This window comes from Cydia splendana, chromosome 13, assembly GCF_910591565.1.
Source record: "Cydia splendana chromosome 13, ilCydSple1.2, whole genome shotgun sequence".
Lineage (NCBI taxonomy): Eukaryota > Metazoa > Arthropoda > Insecta > Lepidoptera > Tortricidae > Cydia > Cydia splendana.
Genome location: NC_085972.1, coordinates 12,250,718 through 12,261,941, shown reverse-complemented (window position 1 = coordinate 12,261,941; position 11,224 = coordinate 12,250,718).

Here is an 11,224-nt window from a genome sequence, read left to right as displayed (position 1 = left end):
CCAACCCCTGCCCCTAAGGTTTCTTTTCCAATGGTTTTTAAACCGCTAGATAACAAAGGGAGCACTGATCTAAATAGTCCACCCAAAAAACTGCCTATACCATGTCCTCGTTGATATGGAACTCCCTTATAGACAATACCTATCCCAGAGCCGGCTTGGTGTGAATAATAATGTTCGTAAGGACAAGAGACTGACGATCTGTTGTAAATCATTTTACTCGTTGAAAGTGTAGCTTCACGCAAGAAGATCCAAATTGAAATGGTACTCTGACACCAGTCGTTGTTCTTATATCTATTTCAATGGTATCGAACTCTCTTCGTAAAACTGGTACATAATGAGCGGGTGAGAAGATGTGAGTTTTATAAGCTCCATAAATGAACTTAGTTGGATCTAAAGGTATTATTCTGAGTAATGAAGTAATAACATCTCCGACTACTTGTGGGTGTATTATATCAGTATAAACAAATATTTGAGATGGTAAACCTAAATATAAATTTGCAGGGCTTTTTCCTAATGTATTTTGTTTTAAATTTGTTTTCGGTTTAAAACCCAATTGCAGACTTAGTATCGGAGTTGTAATGATAGATGTTATTTCTTTATTTGTTGTTGCTATTCCAACCAGTTTTGTTAATCCATCATATCGAAATTTTACGTTATTTTTTAACTGTGGGTTTTCATTAAACGCTTGAAGAAAATGATCTATATTATCATATGTAGTGGCTGGTATATGAGTTTTTATATCTACTATTTTTGTAGTTTTATCGGTGGGTGATAACACCTTTTTCTTTAAATAAATGATGTTTTCGTGCTCTTGAACATTATACATGGAACAAGGATATTGAAATTCCACCAACCCAACTACCCATTCTCCATCCAATTTAATGGTCTTTGGTAATTTAGTTAAGAAATGTGCAGTCGTGTTATCCGTGTAGTAATCTGATGAACTATTACTTAACAAAGTTAGATAAAAACTATTTTCACTCATATTTTCTTTAAGTTTGATTCAGGTATCCAAGAATTAAATTTATTAGGATAACCTTGCCACTTAACTAGTATTTCCTTTCTGCCAGCAACTCGACGCGAGCGTATTATTTTATCAATTTTATACTCGTTGGAGGGGAGGTAAGTTACCTTTTGTAATTCTTTAGAATAAAATGTACCAATGATGGGTTCACCTTCTAAATCCTTTATTGTATAAACAACTCGTGGCGATCTGTTAATAATCGAATCAATAATAAATATTTCATCACTCCAATTACTTTCATAACCTTTTTGAAACACATGCTTATATTTAGTGATTCTAACATGATCACCTACATTTAGTTTTTTAGTTTCTAATGAAATTTGCCTATCTTTTTTGCGATCATATAAATTACACCAAACAGTCATAATATTATTAGAGCTAACATCAACTGGGCGCATTTTAATGCTAGAATGATAGCTATGGTTGTAAGAATGTAGAAGATCTTGTAATATATTTGTGTAGTTATATGTATTCTTATGAGTGAAGTAACGCCACATTTTCATTTTAAGTGTTCTTTGAAACCTTTCTACTATACTTGCTTTAATGTCGGGGTTATTAGTGGTATAATAATTAATATTTTTGCTCTTAAAGTAATCTCTAACCGCCTTTGAAACAAATTCTGTACCTTTATCAGATTGGATGTGACGGGGAACAGAGTTGGCTTCAGTAAATATGCTTTCAAAACATTGTTTAACAGTTGCTGAATCCTTCTTCTTCATGGCTCTTGCAAAAGCATATTTACTGAACACATCAATAACACAAAGAATATATTTGTACCCATCATTATATTGACTATAAGTACTCATATCACTTAAATCAGCTTGCCAAAGTTCATTAAAGTTCGAGAGAATGTATTTATTTCTAGTAAATCGTCTATGAATAGGTTTATGCAGCGTGTGCGTATCTTGAGATTGTAACCATTTTTTCACTTCCTCTTTGTTCATTTGACCTTTCATTTCCTTTGATAAATTATTTAAACTGCTATAGCCAGCTGGATTAGAGACGTCATAATAGATTCTGTTAATATCTAATAAGGAGTCCATCTTTCCCACTCTATTTTCTTTCCGGATCGCTTTTGCTCCCGTGTAGCAAGAGGCGTAGAAGTGTTATTATCTTTATCTGTTGAGGCTCTCGTCTTCACAGATGTGGAGGGGGTAAAGGGTTCAATCAAAGGAGTACCATTAATAAATGCTAAATTTGTAGGATTACCTATGCATGACCTAGGAACTTCGATATCTTTTAAAAGTAAAGCAAACACTTCCCATCCAATTGGCTTAGGACGTTTAAGACATCTAACGGTGTCGCTTACCAAATCAGTAATATTACTATTTTGAATGGTTTGGTTATTTATAACAACTTCACCAGTCTGTTTCCACCAAATTTTCGGTTTACTTGAAACAATGTAATCTAACAACGTTCGAGCTTTTTTTCCATAAGATTTGGGTAATATGTTTATAATTTTTGACGGACTAATTGGCATTAGTTCTTGATTTATTTCGCCAGGTGGTGTATTAAACGATGACGGTGTGGCTGCTTCAGTTACATTATCTGTAACTGACTCATTATTTTCAATCTCCTCCTTTTTGTTCACTTTTGTTTTTATAATATCATTACTTTCGTTGATGACTTGATCTACCCCCTCCATCACGATGGGTATTCTAAACGGTTTTCGATCTGTTTCAATAAAATGTAGAAATCTTTGTAATGCTTGAGAATATAACGTCCACTTTTCGCGATCATTCATTTTACTTTTAAGGATTTTTTGCATCTCTCCATCTAGCCGAGATGAGGAATTTTCGGGTGGACTCTCATTCCGTTTCAGCCTTTCAATAAAATCTGATTCAACTAATAACATTTTTTTTGTGTTTTCCATTTTGTTTATGATAAAGAGTTCACTAAAGCACTTAAAACTGCACCTAAAATAATAGGTAGAAATGCACCTCCTTTTTGAACTATAACAGTTTTTCTTATTTTATGTTTCCCTTTCGAAACTAATTTTCTTAAAATATCTTTATATTTTTTTAGTTTCGTCTTTTCTTTTTTTTTCTAATGGAATTTTCCCATTTAGGACGTTATAAATGCACTCACAAATAATGTTGATCTCTTCATCGTCACAAGATTTAAGTAATGCAGTACGATATTTGGGTTTAAGCAACTGCAATGCTTCAAGTAAATGTTTATATGTGTTTACTCTTGCATGCACCATGTAGAACTGACTAAAATATGGTGATTTTTATCATATTTAAACCCCTTTTTAGGTACATACACTGTGCAATGCCCATCAAACGGAAATATTTTTGTTTTAAAACGGCATATGTCATTTGTATTTTGTTTCAGGTCAATCATGAGGTAACCATGAACCTCCTTTGTAGCATCTTTGTAGGCTTCGTCCACAAACTTTGAGTTTTCTGGGTAAACTTGTCGTGACAGGTAGCGTATTTGAGTTTTATCCCTGGGATTTAAAAAAAATACAATGTAGCTTGTATTCAATGAAATATCACGTTGACCTCTACCTTGATGAAATACGTTTTGTGTAATATAAAAAACACTTAAGTTTCTATGATGACTACCTTTCGTAAAAATGTCAACGATTCGTCCATCTGATTCTCTCATCAAATCATCTATAATAAGAAGTTTAGGTTTCTTCCCATCAAAAATTGAAAAATCTGGTATTCCTTGACTATAATTTACATTTTCCAGATTGTAGAGAGGTTGCATTTCATCATAACACCAAATAATTTCATCAAATTCAACATTACATATCTGTTTGGAGTTATTCAAAAAGTTTGTAACAAATTGCGTTTTACCACACCCACTAGGACCTGCGACAATGGTGGTGAAAGGATGATAAAAGTGAATCATTATTAAATATCGTAATCTATGTGTATGTGTGTATGTGTGTGGGTGAGTGTTGATATGTTAACGGATGGACCTTAAATGGTAATATTCAGAAAGATGATTACTATTTAAACAACTCAGATATAGTAGACATAAAAAAAAAAACAAAATGATTACGTAATTTTTTTTTTTATTATTTAGGATTACACTTTAAACATTATTTTTTTTGTTTCATATTTACAAAAATACCTTAAAAGATACAATAAAATAAAATTCATACATTTTTTTACATGTTTACAAGTAATACCTTAAAAATATACAATGTACAAACAATAATTTGGAATTCGAATGTTCTGTGTGATTATATTACAACTTTGAAACTTTTTCATTATTGCGGTATTTTATAATGACCCCACGCTAGAGTGTCAGAAGAGTTTTCTAATAAGTACCGTTTTGTATCTTCATGCGATAATGATATTTTATTTATTTTTTGAGTGAATATTATATGTTTTATAGACTTAAATCTTAGCATTTGAGCGCGTTGCAAATTTTTATTAAATAAACACGTTTTGTAATTGTCAAGAGTAAATTTTTTTGTAACACATTTATTGACTCCTTTAGCTTTTGATAAAACACCATATTTTTCAGTTTTCTCATCATTCTCATCATATTTTTCAACATCTAAGGTATACATTTTAGATCTCAGACCTACGAACTCTTTTAAAATTCTACCATTATTTTCATCTTTGAAAAACCCTAATCGCTTTTTATTTATTAACGGCAAATCATATTTATTGTTAGGAGGATAGTCAGATGTATCAAAATATAAATTAAGATCTGATTTTATATCTGCGTAATAATTTTCCGTGAAAATTTGATATACTAAGCTATCAGTATCTGTATAAAGAAGCTTAAGATTGTCTGGATATTTGGTTTTCATGTAGCTGTAGTGAAAGTCATACATCAAAGTTTTCGATATATCTAATACGCAAAATCCCAGATAAATCGGTTTATTATAAAATATTTTAGTTTTATTCAATTGAACGGCCACTAAATTCTCAGAGAATATGGATAAACTATGGAACTCAGGTTTCGCTATCAAAGATTGAACCCCCTGCGTTTTTCCTCGATTTTCCCAGTGATTTAATAATTTGACATTTACGCGTTTTGCAACATTTTCCATGGTCTTACCGAACACTGAATTATTCATTAGTTTAAAGAAATCTTTTTCAAAATCGGATGATGCCTGTGATCGCATGTGGGTGTTCAAATCTATGTAACTTTTTAACCACATAGACTGCTGAAATTTAAGAATGCGATGGATTTTACTCAATTTCAAACCATTCTTCAAACACTGTTTTAGATTTCTATAATGAATGACATAATTAGTTTTTTTATTTAAATTAGGAATTAATTTTTTTTCTTTGGAATTACCCAAACAAACGTTTTCAGGACAAAATGGCAAATCTGAATGAGAGTCATGCAACTCGTTAGGGTATTCGAGATCAACTTCTAAAATTAAACCATGATCAGCGTCATCAGATATATTAAAGTCAGTATCTGTATTTACCCATTCAAATTTACCGGTAGGAAGACATTGAGACATAGCCCACCCGTAAAGGTTATTTGCATCAAAGTACATAAGAAATGACGATGGGATATTTTGATTATAATCTTCTAAAAAAATATTATTAGCCTTTGCGTATCTATTACTACATTGTGATATGCCACCTCGAATATTTTTTGATATAAAAGCTATTTTATCGATATCAGTTAGGAGTTCTAGTTTTATTTTTGTAGTTCTTAACATTGCATCCCAACTTAATCCCGGAGCAGTATAATAATGAGCGGGGTCTAATCCATACGTCTTAAGACAAAGGTTTCTAAAATTTTCAAATATATCAGTTAGTAATAGAACATCAGTTTTTAAATATAAATCAGAATAATCACCCATATTTTTGCATTGAAAATGAGACCAAACATCTTTTGCGTGATCATAATCCTCTTCTGAGATGTGACTATCAGACAAGGAACTAAAGAAATCATCTTTAGAGGGAAGAGCTGTTAAGTTTAAAGAATCGTATGATGACATGTGTTCATAGGGATAGACACCCTTTCGTAATAAGCGTTTAAAATCCTCCTCGCATGAAAAATTCAATTTTAATTCATGAAATTGTTCAGGCAACAAGTTTTTTGCCAATTTGTCAAGACTACTGGACATAAATTTAAGTGAATCGACAAATCTCAATTTAATCGTGCGATTATTTATTTGTAAGCTCTTAGAAAATGAAATGTATTTCTCTTTGTTCTCTGGAATCAGTTCAATGTCGCCTTCTGCCAAACCAAGCCCATGCACTATAAAATGACTATCATAGTTACACAAATTATGGAAAAATACAGGTACAAAATTAGGTGCCCTGTATTTTTCAGAACAAAATGTATGTGCCACTCCTTCATAAAGACCAGTATGGTAATTATAGGAAATGACTGAATCCTCGTTTAATTTTTTATCACAAATATAACATGTACTACTCTGAGCAATATGCACATTATTTGCATTAGATAAAGGCAATGGAGTTTTTACAAAAGTATTTCTCCTACAAATGGCCTTTAAGTCTTGTTCCATATACTTCATAAATTCCTGGGTGCAATTTTTGCCTTTATATGTTCTGTACACTGACAATTTATCATTATAAGAACATTTAATGTAGTATCCAAAACTATATACCTCATGTTTTTGTACATTTGTTGTTGAGGATGTAGTAGGATTAATTGTACCTGTTTGAATCGGGTTTAGAAAGGCCTCGAAATCAGCATAAATAACAAAAGGTACCCTTAATTTACGTTCATAATTATCGAAAGTAAGTATATTGGAGGAAACGTTTTCATTGAACCAGTTTTTCTTTTTATCCTGTTCTGAAGGTAAATGTGTACAAACATGGAAACAATCGTTTCTTTGATGATTCATTAAATTGTTGCGAGTTGTAAAGTTCGACAAACAACCATCACAAATATGTGCAGCATGCTGTGTATTTGATAATTGTTTAGATACTAACCTAGATAAATTTTTGATATAGCAATAATGCCCCTTACTGTCTTTGGATATGTACAATAAATTCAAGTGGGTAGCTTTTTTGCACTTTGTTAAGTGTAATGGGCCTACTACGTCATGTTTTTTACTTTTCGAATTGTATTCAAGACCAAAAACGTTTATACTTATATCATTCATTTTTTCAAATTTCTGAATATCTCCAACCTTAAGTGGGAAAGTTAAATTTCTAAAATTTAATTTATTTTTATGCGCTATATACGATTTCGCAGTGTTTGAACGATGACTTGTAGGTGGATACAAGCCTGACAATACAGCCCATCTAAAACATTCATGATCATTATTTTTTACATTAATGTAATTATTAATAACTGCTTTTCTGTTCTGAATATCACGTGGTAATTCGATATAGGAAGAACCACGCAATGGATTAAATTTGTTTACATTGACATCTAGATAGTTAAATTTTACTAAACTCCATCCACTGTCTTTTCTCTCAAAGTTAAATAATTTTGTTAATATATCTTTAACAACTGACTCGAAAATATCATCTTTGTCGCTGCTAACATCAACTACATTGTTACATAATTGGAAATCAAATGTATTATTTACTTGTTTGCTCTCTTGAGTAAAATCCGCATTCAAAATAAAGTTTACTTTTAAAGCATGGTGATCAGTGAGGGAACGATCCAATAATGCAAAGATTTTCTCTTTATTTCCTAGTAAAATGGATTCGGGAGTAAATGGTTGGTGAACATTTTCATTTAATAGTATTCTGTAAGTGGCCACCCTATTCTTAAAAGCATTTTCAATTAACTGAACATTAACCCATTCAATGTCAGCCCTTAAAACATTATTTTTGTGAAGATTACTATTTAAATGATTTTTAAAATATCTTTTAGAAACAAACTTATTACACACAGAACATTCAATTTCATGATTATTATTTGTACTCACAATGACATCGGGAACTGGTTCGGATGATGTTGATGCTACAGGTTCAGCAGCTGCTGAACGGTTTTTCTTCACCAAGAATTCTTCGGTCTCCAAAACTGCAGCTGTCCTTTTTACTCCCCGTCCTATTTGAGAAGATCTATAACAATACATAATAAACATAAATATCTTAATGTCAGATAAAATAAAAATAATTACTAAAACGGTTGGTTGTATATACTAACGTAAGTCTTTTCGACACTGCTGACAATAGGCCCGCATCATCAAAACTCCATCAATCACATCTGATGACTGAGTATTCCCCTTGGAATTTTTGATATGCCCATCACATGGTGTATAATACGGTATAATATCAGAATCTTCCAGTAACGAGTGAGGTAATTTGTTTGATATATACCACATTCTTATATTTCTATGAAAATATGCTAAAATAAATTCTTTACTTAATTCCTCAATCTTATCACGAGGCAAAGTGAGACCAATATGATAGTAAGTAAACACCATTATGGAAAAGGATATCACAGTACAAGCACGGCACCAAAACACTGAATGATATGAACTCGAGATACCCCGCTTATATAACCAGCACTCTCCCACCCCACGTTTATCCTAACAATAAGTTCTGGTCACAACAAGTTAGGAGGAACCCATCCTTTGTTAAACAGGTACTGGTTAAGAGTTATAAACATGTATGAACAGGAATACTTTTACTTACGCCTCTCGATGTAGTTGGCTCACAAGACGGGCAGCCTCGCATAGATCTTCATTTTCTTCTATTTCTTCACAGAGTCTGATAAGTTCAAGATCGTAGACATCACAACTCAAAGAGTCCATTATGAAATGAGAAATCATACAGTGCTTTCTTTCATTTAAATAGCAGACTACAGGTATAAGATTTCTAAGAGTGGGGACTGTAATCTTTACAAATGAGAAGTATTAAATTAAAACTTGTTGTAATGTGATACAATACAAATAATCTGTTACATGGAAAATGTACTTAAGGAGAGGTAAAAAATGAGAAATACGTTAACACAATCATTAAGCTACTACTATCATTAATAATTATAACTATCACTGTTTCTTATTATCTATAAAATATTTCACACTACTGTCCTTAGAAGCTAATTGCTTTGTTATGTTATAAATAATATTTCGCGTATTTTGTAGCTCCAAATCGTCTTCCAACGCAAAATATTTCAATCTGAAGTCCGCATGCTTCCAGTGTTCCATGGGTGGGACGTTTTTGATTTTATGCATATCATATATCTCGATTTTAATCAAATGTGATGCATAGGCCCCGTTGTCTTGTCCGGATGACAAGTTTGCAACACCGTCTGGTGAACTTTTGCTCACATTTGAAGACCGTTTCACAACTTTAGACTGCTTTTTAGGTCGTTCAAAGAAGCTATCGATATTGTTTCCTGAACGTTTCTTTGCGATGGCTTGTTTAACTTTGAGACCAAGCGTACCCTCTTCATCGCTTGATTCGTCTTTATTATCATCCGGGTAGTAATAGTTCTTGAAAGTATTTTCAGTGAACTGAAACAATATAAAACAATAATTTACACACTGTCTACAATCTTGATAATTAAAACACAAAGAACACAAGTGAAAACAAAACAAAGTAAGTTACGGTAATAAAAGACATACTTACATCCATTGTTGGGTCTTTCTATAAACACTTAAACACTTCACTGTTGAATTAACACTATATTTCTATATACTGCAGTAGATACAAGGAGCTCTGATACAGAGGACTGCCACGACAGTAATACTTACTCAAAGCCATTTCTCTTCGGCTTTTATACTGTGATAGTGAGCAGGATACAGTATCGTTCAAATCATGTCTCAACAGGTTCATCTAATACAGACGCTCTCTTTACTAAAACCCAAATTCAAAAGCATAATAGGAAACAATAAATCCATTGTCAGTATAAAATATAATAGATGTCTACCAATAAAGCAATTATGCTGTTATAACAATGAATACCGACACACAAGAAATGCCGACGTATTAGACTAAATCATGTTGAAACCAGTTGACACGTCTCGTTATTTTTTTAAAATCATACAAAGTAACATGTCTCAACAAGTTCATCTAAACAGACGCTCCCTGTACTGAAACCCAAATTATATCCACATAATAATCCATTGTCAGCATAAAATATAATAGACGTCTATCAATAAAGCAATTAAGCTGTTATAACAATGAAAACAAGTGCACAAGAAATGCCTCACACGCCTAGTTATTATTTTAATAATACAAAGAAACAAGTAGCTACGAGTTTACTTTCTACTACTATACTAAGTTTAAGAAGATAGAATAGTTTAAGAATAAAAAAGGCTACATTAGGTTGAATTGCATTTATCGCAGACAAAAATAATGAGTTAGAAATAGGTAAAACTAAATAAAATAACACAATACAATATGCACAATATAGGTAAGTATGTATACGATATGTAGGATGCTTTAGTTTGGATAGGTAAGAAGTTTAGGTATTTAGGTTAAAACATAACTTGAACGAAGACTAGGTGAAAGCAGGTGAAAGCAGGTTAGTTTGAAATGAGAAGTTAGGTTGATTTTAGTTAGGTTTGGTCAAGTTAGGTTTGGTAAAAGAAGGTTTAGGTTAGTTTAGGCTACCGACGGATTACTTGTGTAAATTCTAATTAGGTTAGGTTAGGTTAGAACTGTATTCCTTATAAATCGAAATAGCTCCAAGAGGTTGTAAGATAATAAGATAATGAATCGCAAATAAGTACCTTTTGCAAATACCTATCGGTAATACCTATTGCAAATACCTATCGCTAATACCTATTGCAAATACCTATCGCTAATACCTACAGTATAATACACACATAAAGAAGGCATGAATGAAGACGTCGGTGGGTGAAGGGTCCATCCAGGTAGTATGCTCGGTAACACAATAACGCGCCCGAGTCGAGATCGAACAATAGAAAAGGGTCGATAAGCCTATTGTTACCGTGGTGAGCAAGGTGTATTGTTTAATTAGCGTATTTCGTAAGTACCTGAAGGAGGCGCCGGGCACTGCTGAGACCTAGCGCAATCAATTCAAATGGGGGTCTATTTGTTTTTTTTTTTTTTTTTTTTTTTTTTTTTTTTTTTTTTTTTTTTTAGGTTCAGCGGGGGCGGTGGATCGGCCCTGGGGTCAGGATCGGTGACCACTGAGAGGTGGGGCCAGAATCGGGGAATAGTTTCTACTGTATTTGTATACAGTGGTACTACTAAACGAAGTTAATAACTAGCTTAAATCTAAAATCTTAGAGTAGAGAGTATGTAGAGAGCTCTCAATTCATCGACAGCATACATATTTCATCCGCATTTTTATCCGCATTGGGCC